We start from the raw sequence: 18297 nt of genomic DNA on the forward strand, positions 1-18297 counted from the left end.
GATCAGCTGTTCAGTGGCCTGCAGGAGGCACTGGGATGAGTGGGAGGAGCAATGGCAGGGTGCGTTCGGGGGAGGGGGCGGTACAGGGCAGGAAGAGGTGGGGTGGGGTGGGGATGGAGCAGGGTGGAAAGGGGCAGGGTGCGGGTGGGGCCTTGAAGGAAGGGGTGGAGTGGGAGTGGGGCCTGGGGCAGTGTGTGAGTCAAGCACCTCCTGGCACATAAGAAAGTTGGCACCTCTGGCCCCTGGGATCAGGATCTGGGAGGTACTCTCCCCAGGAGTCACAGAAGCTCCCTAAAAGTAGAGGGGCCACTGGTGCCTGAACCCTGGCCCTGCCCACCCGTGCCACCCCTTCTCCCCAAGGCCCCTCTCCCATGCCAACCTTTCTCCTCAAGCTCCTGCCCCCGCACCGCCCCTTCTCCCTGAACCTCTGCCCTCACACTGCCCCTTCTCCTCGTGCTGCCTCTTCCCCCCTCTCTTATCCTAACCCTTCTGACCGGTAAAAAGGGGGAGGCCTACCCTCCCACTTTTAAAAGTGATGGGGCCATGGCCCCCTGGCACCCCCTCTTCTGGTGTGGAGAGAGGGGGCCTTGTGGCAGTGCCAGTGAGCTCAGTGCTGAGGGTACGAGTGGGGTTTACACTCCGGCTACTGAAGCTCTGTGTATCAAGTGTACAAGGACATCACAGCGGCTGTGTGAGCCTCCCACTGCCCTGGCAACATGGCTCAGCCCTGACATCTGCTGGACCCTCTCCCTGGGGAGGAATCGTCCCTGCGGTGTTCAGTTCTTGGCCTCCCTGCGGAGGTGGCCAGGGGCTGCCGTTAATGTAAACTACGATGTGCGCGCCTGTCCTCTGGGAACTGGATTCTGAGTCTAGGCTGGGATCAGGGACTGAGGAGTGAAAGGCCCCAGCTCCCCTCACTCCCCCCTGAGCCAGCTGGTTCCCCCCCCCGCAGTGTGATAACAGTGATGCTCACACTTGGTGATACCCCCAGTGCCCCCAGCGGGCAGGGTGAGGGCCTGTCCAAGGAGCAATGGGCGCAATCTGCAGCAAGGGAGACTGAGGCTGGAGATGAGGAAACACTTCCTAACTCTCAGGGCAGTGAAGCTCTGGACCCAGGTCCGAGGGAGGCTGTGGGATCCCCATCACTGGGGGTTTGTAAGAACAGGACAAACCCCTGTCAGGGATGGTCTAGGCCCTGCCCCAGGATGGGGGGCTGAACTAGGTGAAATCTTGAGGTCCCTTCCTGCCCTGCAGTGCTATGAGTCTACGTTACAGCTGTTCTGGGGCTGGGTCCTGGGGGCTCTAAGCCTGGTGTGGGGCACGTTGGGGAGTTAACACAACGTCCTGCCAGTGACCTGGCCTGGCACGTGTCTGGCTGCCTGTAGCTGGCTCGGCTGGGTATTACTGTGCTGTGTGGACAGGACCTAGGGCTGGCACCTGTCCAGGTTTTCCCAGGATCGTCCCTTTGTTCAGGTCGCTGTCCTGGGAAATCTGTGAGTCTGTCCAGGATATGACAAGTCCTGGGTGTGTCAGTGACTGTAGCAGAGGAGCTGCGGGGTGGTGGTGCCTACACAGAGGGACCTCTGGGTGCAGAGTGTCTGGGAGCCCTGGGGATGGGGCAGCTTGGGTGCAGTGAGTGAGATGGGGAGGGGAGCTCGGGGCCATGCAGGTACCGGATGTGAGGGTCACCGCCTGGATGCGGGGGGAGTGGAGTAGATCTGGTACCATGTCCTGCTAGGTGAGGTTGGGTCCCAGCTCAGCCCCAGGAACAGGAGCCCACGGGGGCTAGTGCCCTCTCCCAGGGGTGGGATAGGGACACAGTGCACAGGGGTGCGATGGGGAGACAGTGTCTGGGGTGAGGGGACAGATGGTGTATGTGGAGCAGGCAGATGCCCTGGGTTTTTTTGCACCTCCGAGGTGGCAACTCTAACAGGACCCCCAGCAGTGCTTGTGTAACTGCCCTGGGTGTCCCTCCCACCAGCTCTGTGCAGTAGGATACCCCGGAGTGCATGTTCCTCCTGGCCAGTGGTGCTGCAATGTGTGTGCATGGCCCCTGGGCTCTCTGATCTCTGCTGGAACTGCCCAGACTCTCCCAGCATGCACCAGGGCACACACAGTTAGACAGCATGCTGGGTACAAACACACACACGCAGCTCAGCCATGGCTGTGAGGCAGAAAAGCTGCCGCATGGGCTGGGCACAGTTTGTTGTAAGTGGTTCAGGGGAGTGTCACAAGCCAGTTATAAAAAGCTGTCTGCCCTTGTAGTGGGGACAGGGCCTTCCTCCCCCCAGATCCATGGAGATAATGAACAACTCTTGTCTGGTCCTGTTACGCTAGAAGGAAATTGTGGTTAAAGCTTGTTCCGAGCATGGTGATGCTGCTGCTCTCCTCCCAACAGCCGCATCACCATGCTCAGACCAAGCTTTAACCACAATTTCCTTCTATTTAATTATGGACAGCTAAGAATGTGCATCCTGCAGAGCCCAGGTACTACCCTGCGAAGGTGACACTAGGGGGCAGCATTTCTTCACCAATCAGCCCTTTCCCAAAGGGGCCATGTCCCTGCTCTGCAATAAACCTGGGGTGTGGCCTGCCCCTTTCCACCCACCCCCAGTGACATTGCTGTTTCCAGCCTATTGCTTTTGCTATGGAAGTGCTGGTGCACTGGGGAAGTGAGGAGAGCGCTCTAAGGAGCAGGTGGGATGCTGACGTGAATAAAGTGTCAGTTTTATGTACAGTACCTGCATATAGCTGGGCTCTTCTCAATCCTGAAAGCAAACACAGAGAGAGATGAGAACTCCCCAGAGCACAGACACGCTGAACAGGACACACTGTATAACACGGATTATATTAATGGTGTGTATATGGGGGGCAGGAAATGGAACTTACCAAGCCCCAATTCAGTGAAGAGTTTCCCTAGAAAACAATAAATAAATAGGTCTGAATGAAACCATGCTTATAAAAAGGGTTGGGATTCAAAAACCTAAAAGGAGTCTAGCTCTTTAGACAAAAGATGCACCTAGGCATTCACAACAGTTCCAGGCACTTGCACAGCCCATAACAAGCAGTCCTGAAGGAGTGTTAAGAATGAAAGTGCTGAGCTGCTAGCAAAAATATGCATCTAATTAGAATCAGCTACTGACCCAGAGGAAAAGAGGGTAGGAAATGTGGCACCTATATTTTTAAAAAAGCGCAAGAGTGATAAGGAGAATTACAGCCCAGTTAACTTAAATTCAGATCCCGGTAAATTGGCTGAAATTATAATTAAAAATAGAATCCAAAAGCATTTAGATGAACACATAGCACCAACTCCATGGGTGCTCCAGGGCTGGGAAAAAAATAATGGGTGCTGAGCACCCATTGGCAGTCAACCCCCCTGCACCCCAGCGCCTCCCGCCCACCAGCTGATCAGTGCCTCCTCCTCCCTCCCAGTGCCTCCTGCCTGCCGCAGATCAGCTGTTCTGTGGTGTGCAGGAGGCACTGATGGGGGAGCTGGAGGAGCAAGGGCCAGGTGCACTCAGCGGAGAGGGTGGAATGGGGTGGAAAGAGGCGGGGTGGGGCCTTGGGGGGAAGGGGTGGAGTGTGTGTGTGTGGGGGGGGGGTGCTGGGGCAGAACCAGGGGATTGAGCATCCGCCTGCACATTAGAAAGTCGGTGCCTCTGCTAGTCACTCTCTCCAACAGGATAGAGCAGAAATTGAGGGGAGGGGTTCAGAGAAGGAAAGATTTCAGTGTGGGGAGAGATGTTATTATTAGGACTGTTCAGAGAGGACATAGCAGAGGACATGGCAGAAGTGCACATACTAATGAATAGCACGGAGATGGTAAATCGATTATCGGATGGTCCTATTCACCCTCTCTCAACATTTCCCCACCAGTTTTTTAAGTTGCTGCCTTTCAATTTCACTGAAATACTTCTCCAAGAAATACACAGTGACTCTTCACCATCAGGTATCACTCAGACCAAGAGCTGAGTAGCCTTACACATATCTAGGGAGAGTGAGGACAGTCACAGTATGTTAGAACTGCAAACTTATTGAGGATGTAAAACTTCCTGTTTCAGGGCATAAGCTGAGCCTGAACTGCCTAGAGCTAGGAAGAAAGGTCCCATCTGGGTAGGGTGTTCCATGATTGTCTTATTGGGGTTTCTGGAACCTTTCCCTGAAGCAACTGGTGCTGTGGGAGACAGAATCTTTGCCAGATTTGCCATAGCAGATCAGACTAGGGAAGAAGCTACTGCGTGATTCTGTTTACTGAATGTACAGATCAAGAGTTACTATACAAAATCACATTACAGTACCTAGGTAACTATCCCAAATGTCAACTCTAAGTTAATGCATTTGTGAAAATCTGCCATGAAATGTTATAAAAATAAATCACAACTTAAATGTCTGAAAGTTTAGAAATTCACAATTATACGTCTAACCCCAGCCCCCACCTTTGTGCAGCCAATTTCTTCCTGGCTACCACCTTCCTGATGGGGAATGTCTCTGATGGAGAAGTTAGTGATGGGGGAATGTTAAGTCATAATAATATTTCTAACTATATAGTGAATGACAAAATAATACATTCATCTGATCCCTTCTGCCAATGACAAGGAAGCAAATCCCCAGGGTATTTCAGTGGCTGGGGCACTGGTAAATATAGTTAGTATGTGTAGACCGGAGTGGGTTATGGTGGAGCTCTACTTTGCATGCAGTATAAAGCAGACTGTGTTCCATTTGATAAGTGCCCTCAATAGCTGCTTAAGAAGTACAAGTTATATTCCCTCCTTGCTAACATTAACAAAGAAACCTTACCTATTTCTTCACGATGTTCTTCTACAAATAAATCATAAAGAAGAGGATTTGATTTAACACATTGCACATTTACAGGAGTATTTTCTACAATTATCTATACATACACAGGCTTACAGATGTTCCCATTGACTGCATTATTATCAGGCCCTTGTGTAATGTGATTATGCAGTCATTTGCTTAACATTATTTCCACTTTTTGAAAATTGCCACATATTGTGCTCCATAACTGGCACTTCTGATTTTTGGCTTTAACCGATAAACACTAATTAAAAAAATCCCCAATAAAAAGAAATACTTCCAAAGAGAACCAGCTGTAACAAAACAGCAATGTCTGCCTGAGTATGCAGAGAGCCTGAAACCTGTGATCTGAGAGATATGAACTGCCCCCTTTATCTCAGGTTGTAGACTCTAAAGCCTTATAGTGACAGCATTCAGAGCTATTTCATGGCTGATAATTTGATCAGAACCACTCAGTAGTGTGCTCCCCTCACTGTTTGATGTAGTGACAGAAATTGGGGTAGAGTGCACTGAGGCAGTTACTTGCCCTAAAGGCTGCTGGGTTTAGAATAATGAAATCAAGGCCTTTCCCTCCCAAATTTAAGTCACCTCTGCCTGTGGCCAAAGGGGGCAGATGTATCCCCTCCTCACTCTGAAATGCCACCTAGAGTAGATCTTCACTGCAGAGTTAGCCCAGGTGATCAGCACCCAGGTCTGAGCCCCTGGGTTAACCTAACCTGGGTGAAAGCAGCCCCACTGCAAAGCCCTACCCCAGTTACTGTATCCACACTAGTGCTGTGCACCCTGTGTGAATCCCTAGGACTGCTGGAAACATATCCCATGGTTCTCCGTGCTGAGTCAGCTGAGCCACACTGATTCTTTCCCTGTGAATTATGAGAGAACTTCTCTGTGCTTCTGGCACACCCAGGGGAATCATGGGATGGCACTGGAAGAATGTCAGCAGCAGCAGCAGCTCCGGGCACCAGCGCTCGAAGTGCGTGCCTAGGTGGCAAGCTGTGGGAGGTGCTCTGCTAGTCCCTGCGAGGGCAGCAGTCAGGCTGCCTTCGGCGGCATGCCTTTGAAGGTCCGCCAGTCCCCTGGCTTCGGCAGCGGGTACGCCAAAGCTGTGGGATCGGGGACCTCCCGCAGGCGCGCCGCAGAAGCCGCGGGACCAGGGACCTCCTGCAGGCAAGCTGTGGGAAGGCAGCCTGCCTGCAGTGCTTGGGGCGGCAAAATAGCTAGAGCTGCCCCTGGTCAGCATTGAGTGTTTTAACCTGTGTCCTCAGTGCAGAATGGGCAGGTTACCAACCCAAGTGAAAGTGTTACCCAGGCTCTAACCCTCAGCCCCAGAGGGGCCAGTTCCCCTGGTCTGAAAGCCCCACTAAACTCAGACTAGAGGGTTTGTGTGTGCATTGGGGGCGGGGGGGTTGGAGGCATCACTTAAGTAAGAGTCTGGCTAACTGCAATAAAGACACAAAACCAACTGCCCAGGGATAGCTCAGTGGTTTGCGCATTGGCCTGCTAAACCCAGGGTTGTGAGTTCAATCATAAAGGGAGCTGTGGTAAAAATCTGTCTGGGGATTGAACTCATTGATTCACAAAGCCCTGCCTTGCTTGCACCAATTTTACTCAAGGTGCTTTTCAACAGATTCAGTTAAACTGGAGAAAGTTTGTGTGTAGACACAGCCCAAGGGAGTTTAATGGGGAATCCCCAGTGAGATTTCAGAGTCCCCTCTACTGAAAGAGGGAGCCAATCATACATTGGTCTCAACCCAGAGTCGAGCAGTGACCCTGGCACAGCAGTGAAAGCGTTACATGGGACACTGGGCTTGTGGTTTATATTCTAAACATTACTTCTGCACTGGCCCTGCTGCAGCACTCACAGCTACACTGCAGCAGCCTTAGCTGAAATTACCCATTCAACTCTCAATCAAGCCAGCCACAGAGCAGACCCCGTAGGTCATCACAGCAGTGATGGGGTTAATTCAGTGTCTCTCAGCCATTTCAGGTTGTTCACTCCTCAATGAAAGTCAAAAATTTTCACAACCTCCTTTTATTTACTATAAAAGTCGGAGTAAAAATATATATCAATAACTAAAATAAGTCTGGATAATCCATCACAACCACTAGAATTACTGTATGTGACCTCCCAAACTTGGAAGGTTTTAGCAGCTCCAAAGTTATTCTGGACATTATATTTTCTTTGCTTTATAACTGTTATAAAATTTTCAACACCTAATAACCCCCCAACCCCCCACACAATAGCCATCTGTGACCCCACTCCAGAGGGTCATGACCCACCAGTTGATAAACACTGGGTTAATTAGTACAGCAGGGATGCCTGAGGGAATCACGTTTCTGTGATAATCTCAAGATGTCAGTCATAACCTCCCTTTGGCGTAACTGCAAATGACCCATCTACAGAGAATCTTGGTACTTGCTCATCAGTTCATTGTTTGCAAATAGCTACATAAAATGTTTAACATGCCCCATTGGCCCAGACACTGACCTTTCTGTCTCGCCAGGTCAGATCGCAGCATCTCTAGGTGGAGAAAAGGGCGAGAAGTGAGATTTCACCATCATGTTTATGAGCACATCACTATTGTTAACTACAGCACAATCACATAACGGCAGGGGTTCTCAAACTGGGGGTCAGGACACCTCAGGGGGTCATGAGGTTATTACCTGGGGGTCACGAGCTGTCAGCCTCCACCCCAAACCCCACTTTGCCTCCAGCATTTATAATGGTGTTAAATAGATAAAAAAAGTGTTTTTAATTTATTGGGGGGGTCGCACTCAGAGGCTTGCTATTTGAAAAGGGTCTCCAGTACAAAAGTTTGAGAACCACTGCATTAGGGTGAGAGGGGCAGACAGCCAACAAATGGACACGCAGACAGATCTGTTCAGGGGCCTTTGCACTCAGCGTCCCCTCTGCCTGGGACTGAGTCACGGTAGCAGATAATAGTGGGGACAGGGTGACGTATCCCCTCCAGTGGCCACTTAAAGGTCTGCCCTGCTGCTTGGGCCCCAGTCACACTCCTCTCAGATCTGGCTGGTGTGAGAGGGGTTGAGAGAAGGTCTGTCTTCGGCCAGGTGTACACACAAGGTTTCACTGGTTTAACTCTGAAGTGTGTGCAATAGCAGGATACCTCTCCCCAGCATGGAGGTGCTGCCATGCCTCAGTTTCCCCAGTGGGCCTGCAGGTTGCAACTGCTGGAGGGATAACCTGTGGTCAAGTAATTCTGGGTTTAGTTCTCTGGCCAAAGCTCTATCAGGGCCCTTCCCCTTTCCTGAATCAACAAAACTCCAATGAGCAAAACAGCTGAACAATCTGCTTCTCCCCACTGCTACTGGGTCACAGCCCTTCCCTGGGCTCAATAATCCTTCCAGACTCCAGACAGCTCATCCCTCACCCTCTCCCATCTCTCCAACTCTGCAGTCCCTAGTCCAGGGCTCAGTCAGTCCTCCTCCCTTCACCATTGGGGTTTATGTCCATCTCCTTCAGGTGGAGCAGTGGAAAGTCCTGGGTTCCCCTTCTGCTCTGGGTTCCAGCCCAGGGACCCCCCAGATATGCAGGGGCTGTTCACTGTGCTCAGTAACCTTGAGTTGCTTTTCTCTGGGCCACTTCCTACACGGCCTGTGGCTTTCTGGGCTTCTCTGAAGCGTCTCCCAGGCTGGCTGCTTCTCTGCTCTCCCCAGGGCCTCTTCTGGCTAAGCCCCTCTCTGGCTATGTGACAAGCCTCCTGCCAGGTTGCTGTGGAGAGACCCAGACCAGGTCTTTCCCTGCACCTGGTCACCAGCCTATATTCCAGCCTGGTCACATGATCTGCCAGGGATACCAGCTGGAGGCTCCTCCATGGAGCCGTGGGCATGGGAAATATAGCTGGCACAGGTCACAGAGTCACCTGACACTTGTCCATTCTGAAGTGAGGTCTTGTGGTCTGTCTGCTCGATGGAGAGGGAGAGCCTCTAGTTGTGGGAGGGCCTAAGTCCACCCCATCCCAGAAGTCAGCTGATCCTAGTCAAACGTCCCTCCTCACAGGGATTTAGGTGCCTAAGTCTGGAGATTAGACACCTAAATACCTTTGTAATCCAGGCCTCAGTGGCTAAGAGAGAGCAATCAAGGGAGCTGTTTCTTGGTACCAGGGTGATGGTGTCTGAGCTGAGGTTTCTGCACAAAGAGCCTATGTGCAGCTTTGGCCATATCTGTTCCAGGTAAAGAGGACCCTTGATTGTGGCATCAGTGTTGCCACCCTCCTGATTTTATCACAAGTCTCCTATAGTTGGTTTTTCCTTAGCACTCCAGCTTCTGGAGTCATGTGATTGTGTGAGAATCTCTGCTTTCATTTACCAGAAAAAACAAAACTAAGTTTTAGCTTTTGTGGTTAGGGAGAAAGGACTGAAAACGTGGCCGCTAAAAGCTCCAAAACCAGAAGGCAAATAAAATGAATCCCAAATTATTATTTTTAAGTCAATCTCATGATTTCAGGGGCCTGACTCATGGTTTTTGAGTAGTTGAGGTTGGCCATACTGAGGGCTGCACCTGAGGGCTCCGCAGTCCCCTGCTTCAAAGAAACCACAGATACAGGTGCAGACGAGCCCCAGCTGCCTTAAAGGGCCAGCTCTCCCTGTGTCAGTGGCAGAGATGTTGTTGCAATGCAGGAGATTGGATCTTCGGTTCTCCCAAGCAGAATGCTCTGGGGACTGGGCAGAAGGGAAACAATATGTGTAAAGCATTTAGAGACAGATCCATAGAGGTATTTCAGACCCTAACTGGCAGGGGCTAGTTCACGAGCGACTCTAGGAGTGGTGACACTGGGCTTCACAGAGCCTGTGTTATAGTCACTCAGGCTCCCTATACCTATACAATGAATGGGGAGAGAATCGAGAGATGCCTTAGAATGGGATTCACAAAAGCCAGCATGTTGGGCAGGGAGCCACCTAAGTTGGCCAATGGGAGATGCTGACCAGAGGGGTGTGTCTTAAGCTCCATCCCCTTTCAGAGTTCAGCACCTAAGTCCGGGCTGCAGGGAGGTGCCTAACCCTGCTGGCAATTCTCAGCTGGAAAACGGGTTCCAAGTCAGGTGCCTAGACTGCTTCCTGTGAGAACAAGTTAAGTGCCTGCCTAACTCCATACAAAATGGCCAAAGGACACACTGCCACCTGACTTCTAGCCCAGTGGTTCAGGCCCTAATTTGGGATGTGGAAGACCCTGGTTCAATTTCCCCTCTGCCTGCAGGGAACAAAGGATTTGACGGGGGGGTCTCTCCCTCTCAGGAGAGTGCTGTAACCAGCCACTGAGCCCTGGGATATTCTGATGTGGGGCTCCTTCAGTCTCTTCTGAGGAAACTGTGCCACTGCATATAAACAATTAAAGAATCTCCAGAGCTGGGGACTGGCTCCCTGGAATATGGAATATCAGGGCTGGAAGGGACCTCAAGAGGTCATTTAGTTCAATCCCCTGCTCAAAGCAGGACCAATCCCCAACTAAATCATCCCAGCCAGGGCTTTGTCAAGCCTGATGTTACAAACCTCTAAGGAAGGAGATTCCATCACCTCCCTTGGTAACCCATTCAAGTGCTTCACCATTCTCCTAGTGAAAAAGTTTTTCCTAACATCCAACCTAAACCTTCCCCACTGCAACTTGAGACCATTACTCCTTGTTCTGTCATCTGCTACCACTGAGAACAGTCTAGATCCATCCTCTTTCAAACCCGCTTACAGGTAGTTGAAATCAGCTATCAAATCCCCCCTCATTCTTCTCTTCTGAAGACTAAATAATCCCAGTTCCCTCAGTCTCTCCTCATAAGTCACGTGCTCCAGCCCCTTCATCATTTTTGTTGCCCTACGCTGGACTCGTTCCAATTTTTCCACATCCTTCTTGTAGTGTGGGGCCCAAAACTGGACACAGTACTCCAGGTGAGGCCTCGCCAATGTCGAATAGAGGGAAATGATCATGTCCCTCGATCTGCTGGCAATGTCCCTACTTATACAGCCCAAAATGCTGTTAGCCTTCTTGGCAACAAGGGCACACTGTTGACTCATATCCAGCTTCTCGTCCACTGTAACCCCTAGGTCCTTTTCTGCAGAACTGCTGCCTAGCCATTTGGTCCCTAATCTGTAGCAGTGCATGGGATTCTTCATTCCTAAATGCAGGACTCTGTTGAACCTCATCAGATTTCTTTTGGCCCAATCTTCTAATTTGTCTTCGTCCCTCTTTATCCTATCCCTACCCTCCAGCGTATTTACCACTCCTCCCAGTTTAGTGTCATCTGAAAACTTGCTGAGGGTGCAATCCATGCCATCCTCCAGATCATTAATGAAGATATTGAACAAAGCCGGCCCGAGGACCGACCCTTGGGGCACTCTGCTTGATACCGGCTGCCAACTAGACATGGAGCCATTGATCACTACCCGTCTCTCACATCCCAGGTCTCTCACATCCCAGGTGGTGGCCCTCACCACTAGGCTTGGAGTCTCTCTCTCTCAGTCCCAATGATGAGGTGGTTATACATAGTGGAACAACCTCATCAAGAGAGATGGAGATGGGAGCTCACAGCTCAGTGGTTAGGGCACTCTTCTGAGAGGTGGGAGACTCATATCCAAAATCTGTCACCATTAGGTGTAGGGGGGAATTAAATCCGAGTCTCCCAGGTGAGCTCTCGAACCACTGGGCTGAAGGTTATAAGGGATATGGCACCACCAGGTCTTCCTTTGGCCAGATTTTGTATGGGTCCTGACCTGGTAGGAGTGATCTGAGAACAGGGTCCGTGGGTAAGACAGGCTACCGTATTTCAGGTTCCACAAAAGAGGACACTACTGAAGGGCGGGGGGGGGGAGGGGAGACGAAGCTAGCGAGTGTAATGGGGAGTGCTGGAGGAGCGTGTGTACTGGGAGGAGATTTTTGACATGCTGGAGGGGTGTGCGTACTGGGGTCTCACACTCAAGGTTGGGGGTGGTGTTGCTTTCTGTCATGATGGTTGGCGCAGGCCTGGGACGCAACACCAGCCGATCAGTCAGCACCTCTGAGCAGGCCTCTCCCCATCCCCAGGGCTGGGTGCTGGGGCCTGGGTGGGTGGGATCCGGCAGCTGTGGCTGCAGGGAAGGGACCAATTGGGGCACGGAGATGGCTTTTTCTGAGCTGCAATGTCTGCACTGCAAAAAATCTCAGACATTGCCTCTTATTTGAAAAATCTGCCCGGACGGAGGATGGAAGATCAAAAAAGAGGCAATGTCTGGGAAAACCCAGACATAACCCTAGATAGGCATCTGGGTGCGTAGACTGAAGCAGCAGTGCACATGCCCAGAGGCAGAAACACAGGTGCCCAGGGAACTTTTACTGCAAAAAGGGTTTTGTGGATTGCAGCAGTGCCTAAAACTGAGACTTGGTGCCTAAATCAGGAGTTTAGGTAACTGTCCCTTTGTGGAGCTGGGCTTTACTGACTAGGCGGGAGTGCTCAAGGGAGCTGCTCCTCGGTAGCAGGGCAGTGCCCAAGCTGAGGTTTCTGTGCAAAGGGCAATTGCCTGCTGGCAGTTTTGGCCACATCTGTTCCAGACAAAGAGGACCTGTGCACATTCTGATAATAAATGATATGAGGAGATACCCTCCCTCCTTGTCACTGAATTTTCTACCAATAGGGAATGACTTGCTGCAAGGCCCCCAGATCTGCTGCCATTGAGTGAAAGTTCCAGGTGCCGTTCATTTAACGTCACATTTGTGTTTCCAGGTGAGACAGGATGGATCCCTGCTGACTAGTGAACAACAATGCCAGGGTTGGATTGTTTAGTGAGAGCTACAGGGGTGAATGCACTTGATATTTTCTTTAGGTTGAATGATTTGTTCTCCCTCAGCCTCACTCCATCTCTCAGTGTCCAAATCTCTCTTCAGAACACTGACTCCCAGTCCCTGTGCCGACCCCTCTCTTTAAAAGGAAGAAAAAAACCCAAAACAGAAAATCACCCTCATTCTCTCCACATTCTGTCCTTTTTTAACTTTACCTTTCATTCCGTGTTGCCTCCAGAAGCAGTAACTGGCCAGGGCAATGAGAATAGCCAGGATCACACCCAGAGCCACCAGCCAGGGACTGACCCTTGGGAAAAACAGCTCTGGAAGAGAAAGTGCCATTGTGACAATGTGGAAACTGTCTCTAAAGTTTTTATGATTTTCCACCTATCACCTTGGTATTGCTACCCAGTGGGGGCAGAAGGGTTAAAATGCTGCCATTGGAACAAAGCATAAGACAGGAGTTGTTTGTCTGGGGTGAACTGAATGGGTCGCTCAGAACTGGCTAGGACCAGTCCATATCAATGGAAGCCCTGACAGAGACAGGAGACGTCTGAAGGACTAAACAACTGACACTTATCAATGGGAGTGAACGTGTGAACTCAGCACGGCTTTGCAGCAGGCCAACGATGGGCAGAGGTGACAGGAGGCAGTGGTAAGAACTGGGCTCACAGAGAAACAGGGCTCTCACCTGGAACTAAGACAAAGGGTCAGAGACAAAGAAAGGACACCAAGATGGTTCCTACAGCTGCCTGTCTCATAGGATGTCAGCAACCAGGTCATGGGTGGTCTGGCCTAATGGTTGGAGCAAGAGTTCAGCATATCAGTTAGAGCTAGATCCAGATGGGGTGGGCCTGGGATCAAAGCCAAGAGTCAGAGCTGGGAGTGAGAAGCCTAAGACCAAGGTTAATCAGAGTCACAGTCAGAAGGCGCAGTGGAGGGTCAGAGCCAGAAAATAGCTGAGGGGTGGAGCAGGAGTGGTTACAGACAGGTACAAAATGCACTGTGTAGCCACTGGATTGCTGACTGTTGCTACAAAGCTTAACCATCAGCCTGTTGACTCCTGCAACGCATCAGGAAGCATAGTCAATCAGACAGCTTGTACGAGGACCACTTGCGCTCATTAGATTGCCAAGAGACTGGCTGTGCTGGAGACTGGCCCCTGACAAGGGAGCCTTGGGGCCTGTATGGGCTGTGTTTTAACCTTGGCCTCTCTATGCTAACCTAAGGGCTTCCTAATACTGTATTCCAGCTGACTATTAAAAGGAAAAGGTTGCTGGGTATCACTGCAGATTCTTACTTGCTGAAGTCTGTTGGCTCCTGAAGGGAGCAAAAGTCTCTGAAAGGGCGTCTGCCTCACAGTGGGCAGACCTCACTGTGAGAAGGAGGAGTGCTGGAGCCTGGAGGCTCAGTGGAGGCTCTGTTGCCTATTCTTGTGGCAAAATCTGACCCCTTGGTCGTATACATCCATGACAGTCGGTGGCGGCTGGTGGGATACGGAATGCACCTGCAGTATTTTGCAGTGGCAATTCTGCAAACCCTGACAGACTAAATGTGGACATATTGTGAGCAAAGATGACTCTGTGTCTGACTGGAATAGTCATTGGGGGTTACCTCTGGATTTCATGGTGAGCTATGGCCCTCCATACTTTGCTTCTAAACCAGTGGAAGTCCAAGCCTTAACCTGCTTATGGAACATGGAGAAGGTCCCGTCCACACTGCAGATCTGACCTGTGTTGAAGTGCTGCTGGAGACACCCTGACACATCCAGAGTTGCAGCATCACTGGGCCTTACATGGGCAGAAAATACATGGTCACGTTTTTGAAAGGGTAACATAGGAACTAGTGAAACCAGCATGGTCTCTGAATCCTTGGGCTTGGTCTGAGTGGGGGAGAGGCAGATCCCCCTTCCTGCAACAGACCAGTGAGATCCTTACGGGGAAGAAACAGGGAGCCCAGCTTGTTAAATATTAATCCCTCTGTGATGTTGGCAGACGAGATGCCAGCTCATGCTAAGGCCCCAGGCCTCACTGAACACTTACAAATGCATAGTTGAAAACCAGTCTTGCTTATGTGTGTGTTAGCATCACCAAATAAATAATAGAGGTTAAGTTGATAGGGATGTGTTTAGTGTTTTACAAAATACTTGTAGGATGCTGCATGCATTGTTCTCACTCAGCTCTACCCCATGGTATAAAGTGATAGCAAGCATTTGCATTGTAAACCTCTGTGACTATGTAACTCACCAAAAAGGGAAAAAGTCTTGTTGTATAATGCAAATAAGGGTCTCTAACAAGAGGTTAAATCCTGTTCATTACAGGCAAATGAGCCATTGTGTGAGAGCAGGGATCAAAGACTTCGTTAAGTGCATTCCTTCCCCGCCCCCCGAAGAAGGGATCTTCATGGGAAGGGTTGCTGTGAGCTTGGCACCTGTGAGAAGAAGTTATAAGTATGGACACAAGGAAAAATTCTTCATCTCTGGACAGTTTGGATTCTAAGAGGGCAGAATAACTGAACAAGGCGGTGGTGGTGATCCCCTGAGTTATTCTGGGTAGCCCTGAAAGAGTTTTTGGAAATTCACAGATTACTACATCTCTGCTACCTTTTGAAATTATAGACTGTGATTCACCTGTACTTATATTGTTACCTACTTTAACTTCTCAGTAACTCTCATGCCTTTTTCCTAGCTGATAAACCTTTAGTAGGTTTACTATAGAACTGGCTGCCAGCGCAGTCTTCTTTAGAGTGAGATCTGGGATTCAAATCAATCTGGGTGAGAGACTGGTCTCTTGGGACTGGGTGTAACTTGAATATTTTGTGATTTTCACTGACCTGGTATGAAAACTGTTGATATTTTATCTTGGTTGACGAGTGGGTTCCTGACAGAACAGGACAAACTCTGGTTGGAATCTTCTGTTATAACAATAGAAATCTGAGTTTGAAACAGGCCATTGTCCGCCTTGGATATTTTTTCAGAGGCAGATGATAGCAGCTGCCCATGGCGATCTCTCCACTGAGCCTCAGGTTCTGGGTGCCATCCAGCCGATCGACACAGAACTCGGATTCCTCCATCCTGGTGACCATCAACAGAGGTGTGGGGGTCCGAGCCCATAGCTAGAGGAGAATGGAATGAACCTGTGTTAAATCTACACTTTCAGCAAAGCTGACAGAAGCTTAACCTTCAGGAGAAGTAGCAAATTAACTCTTTTCTCTGTCCCCAGCACCCACGATCAGAGCAAGCTATGTGGAAAACTCACTGCAGGTGTGTGTCATTGAGTGCTGGGCAGCCCGCTCTCTTCACTATGGCTCAGCTAGATACCAGAATCTCACTAGTGAACACACCCTTGAAAGCTGAACGCTTAGTGTGGACAGTGCGTGTTAGAGGACAGGGCCTGACCCAAAGCCCACTGAAGTCACTGGAAAAGGCCCTTGGTGATCTCTGGTCTGAAGCACTGAGCAGAGCAGTAACTAAGCATTTTAGCACCAGGAGCGAGCATATTTGAAGTCCCTACCATTTTTTTCATCTTTTTTCTGCACAGCGGCAACATGTATGGGGGGGAGGCACGTGGGGTCACGTGCCCCCACAGATTTTATAGTTGCATCTCCCCCAACCCAGACAGAATGGGTAGCCTGCTGAGAAAGTCCCTCCTGAACCCAAGCTGCGTGGGACTGGTCCAACCAAGCTCCGCCATGTGGGGCTGGCCCAACCGAGCCCTGCCAAGCAGGGCTTTACTAGTCGCCTCTGTTTCCACCCCATTTCTCCATCCCTGCAGCTTTGTGCCCTGGGCAACTGCCCCACTTGCTCTGCCCTGCTTATGGCCCTGGCACCTGGACTCCTAAAATTGCATGTTCAATCCCATCACACTGTACCCAGCCCTTCACTAGGAGATAGATTAAGTTCTGGCCAGTTTACTTTATTGGTATCTCAGCAATGAAATAGTCAATTATGTTTCAGAGTCAATATCCCAATGAGATGATTGGGACATTCACATCTCTTCAGCAATGATTTCAGGATGTTGCTGGATTCAGGAAGACAAAAGTGCTTCAGCTACACTTGTTTCATATTTGAAAAGTTTCAAAACCACAAAAGTTTGCCATATAATTATGTGGAAATTCCACGGAGTTGAAACTATTCTAACTGTCTTTGATTATTGTTTCAACCAATTTACTCAGGTTTGAAGTAAATCCAGGGGTCACCTCTAGCACCACATTTACTGATAATTAAAACACTGGCTACCTTCCATTCCTCCAGCTGAGCAGTGATTTTAACGGTTGCATGATTTTGTTTGCAGCTCAGCCACTGAACTCTTAAATTCATATAACTGTTCTGAAGGAACTCTTGGTGATGCCTTGCTATTTAACTCATTAGTTTGTTCCAGCTTTTCTTCTTTTGATACATCATTCTCTGACAATGCCTCATCTTTATTAGCTGAGAAGAGCAGATATCTCCTCTGTGCTGACGACTGGCGTAAAGAAAACATTTAGCTTCTCTGTAATGTCCTTATCCTCTTTGATTGCTCCCTTTCTTCTGTATTGATACACCTTACCCACCAACTCTCTGGCAGTCTACCAACCCCTGATAAACACTGAAACTATTTCTTGATATTTGTTTTTGGCTTTGGCTTTTATTCTCCCCCTCCTAATTTATATTTTATGCCTTACATTGCACTTTCCTTCTATTGGTTTCATCTGGGCTGGGTTTCCTTTTTTATGGGGAAATTAATATTATAGAGACTAAGTCTGAGAGTAAATTCATTCTATTTTCATATATTTATTCAGGTGACATGTCACTTTATTTCTTTATCTAAAATTGATTATTTCATAATTCAATTTGTCATTTATATTGAGTTTTGAGCTATCTGTAGATAAAGATACTGAGATACTCCGACAGCATCCTGAGATACTCTGACAATGTTCTTCCTGATCTTAATTCCTGAGCAGAGCTAGGCAGCAGTTTTCCTGCCCTGTGAAAATTTTCAAGATATATACAAAACATTTCTCCTAGCAAACTGAGACAAAACATCAAAATCTCCAAAAACTTTCATGAATCAAAAATCCCCAAAAATTTTTGAGTCAAGTTAGTTGAAACATTGCATTTCAATTTTGACTACTTTTACTTATTTACTATAATTAGCTTACATTTTAAAATAAACAGTTTCTTTTAACTGGAAAATGGGTTTTCTCATGTTATAAATGTCAAAACAAAAACATTTTGACAATTTTGAAACTTTTTGGGTCAAAAAATCAGCTGTGGAAAGTTTCAGTTTCAACAAATCAGCAATTTTTGATGAAAGAAAAGCTTCGTCAAAAAATTCCCGACCAGCTCTATTCCAGAGGGGTATGAGACTATGAAAATAACAAGGCAATTCCAAAAGAAGTTGATCCTATTGTACAACTCGAAAAAAATCAGTTAACAGATCCAGATCCAGATTGGCTCTGAGTAACTGCAGTTTCAGTGGCAGTCATCAGTGATCAGCCCTTCTTGAGGTTTGGCCCATAATGTGGAAGGGAAAGAAAAAAAAACCTGCTGGAAAGGTTTCAGATGAAGTGCTCTATGTTTAAATAGGCAAATGACAGACACCCGATATAAGCAGAACCCAAGGAAAAAGAGTGAGGGGGTGTCACAACTTTGTCAAGCACCCCCTCTTGGCCACTCACCAGACTGAATCCCACGTGTTTTAAACCTCTAGAGTCTGAGCAGAGTCCAAGCACAGAGAAGG

Source organism: Mauremys mutica, chromosome 12, assembly GCF_020497125.1.
Source record: "Mauremys mutica isolate MM-2020 ecotype Southern chromosome 12, ASM2049712v1, whole genome shotgun sequence".
NCBI classification, from domain to species: Eukaryota; Metazoa; Chordata; order Testudines; family Geoemydidae; genus Mauremys; species Mauremys mutica.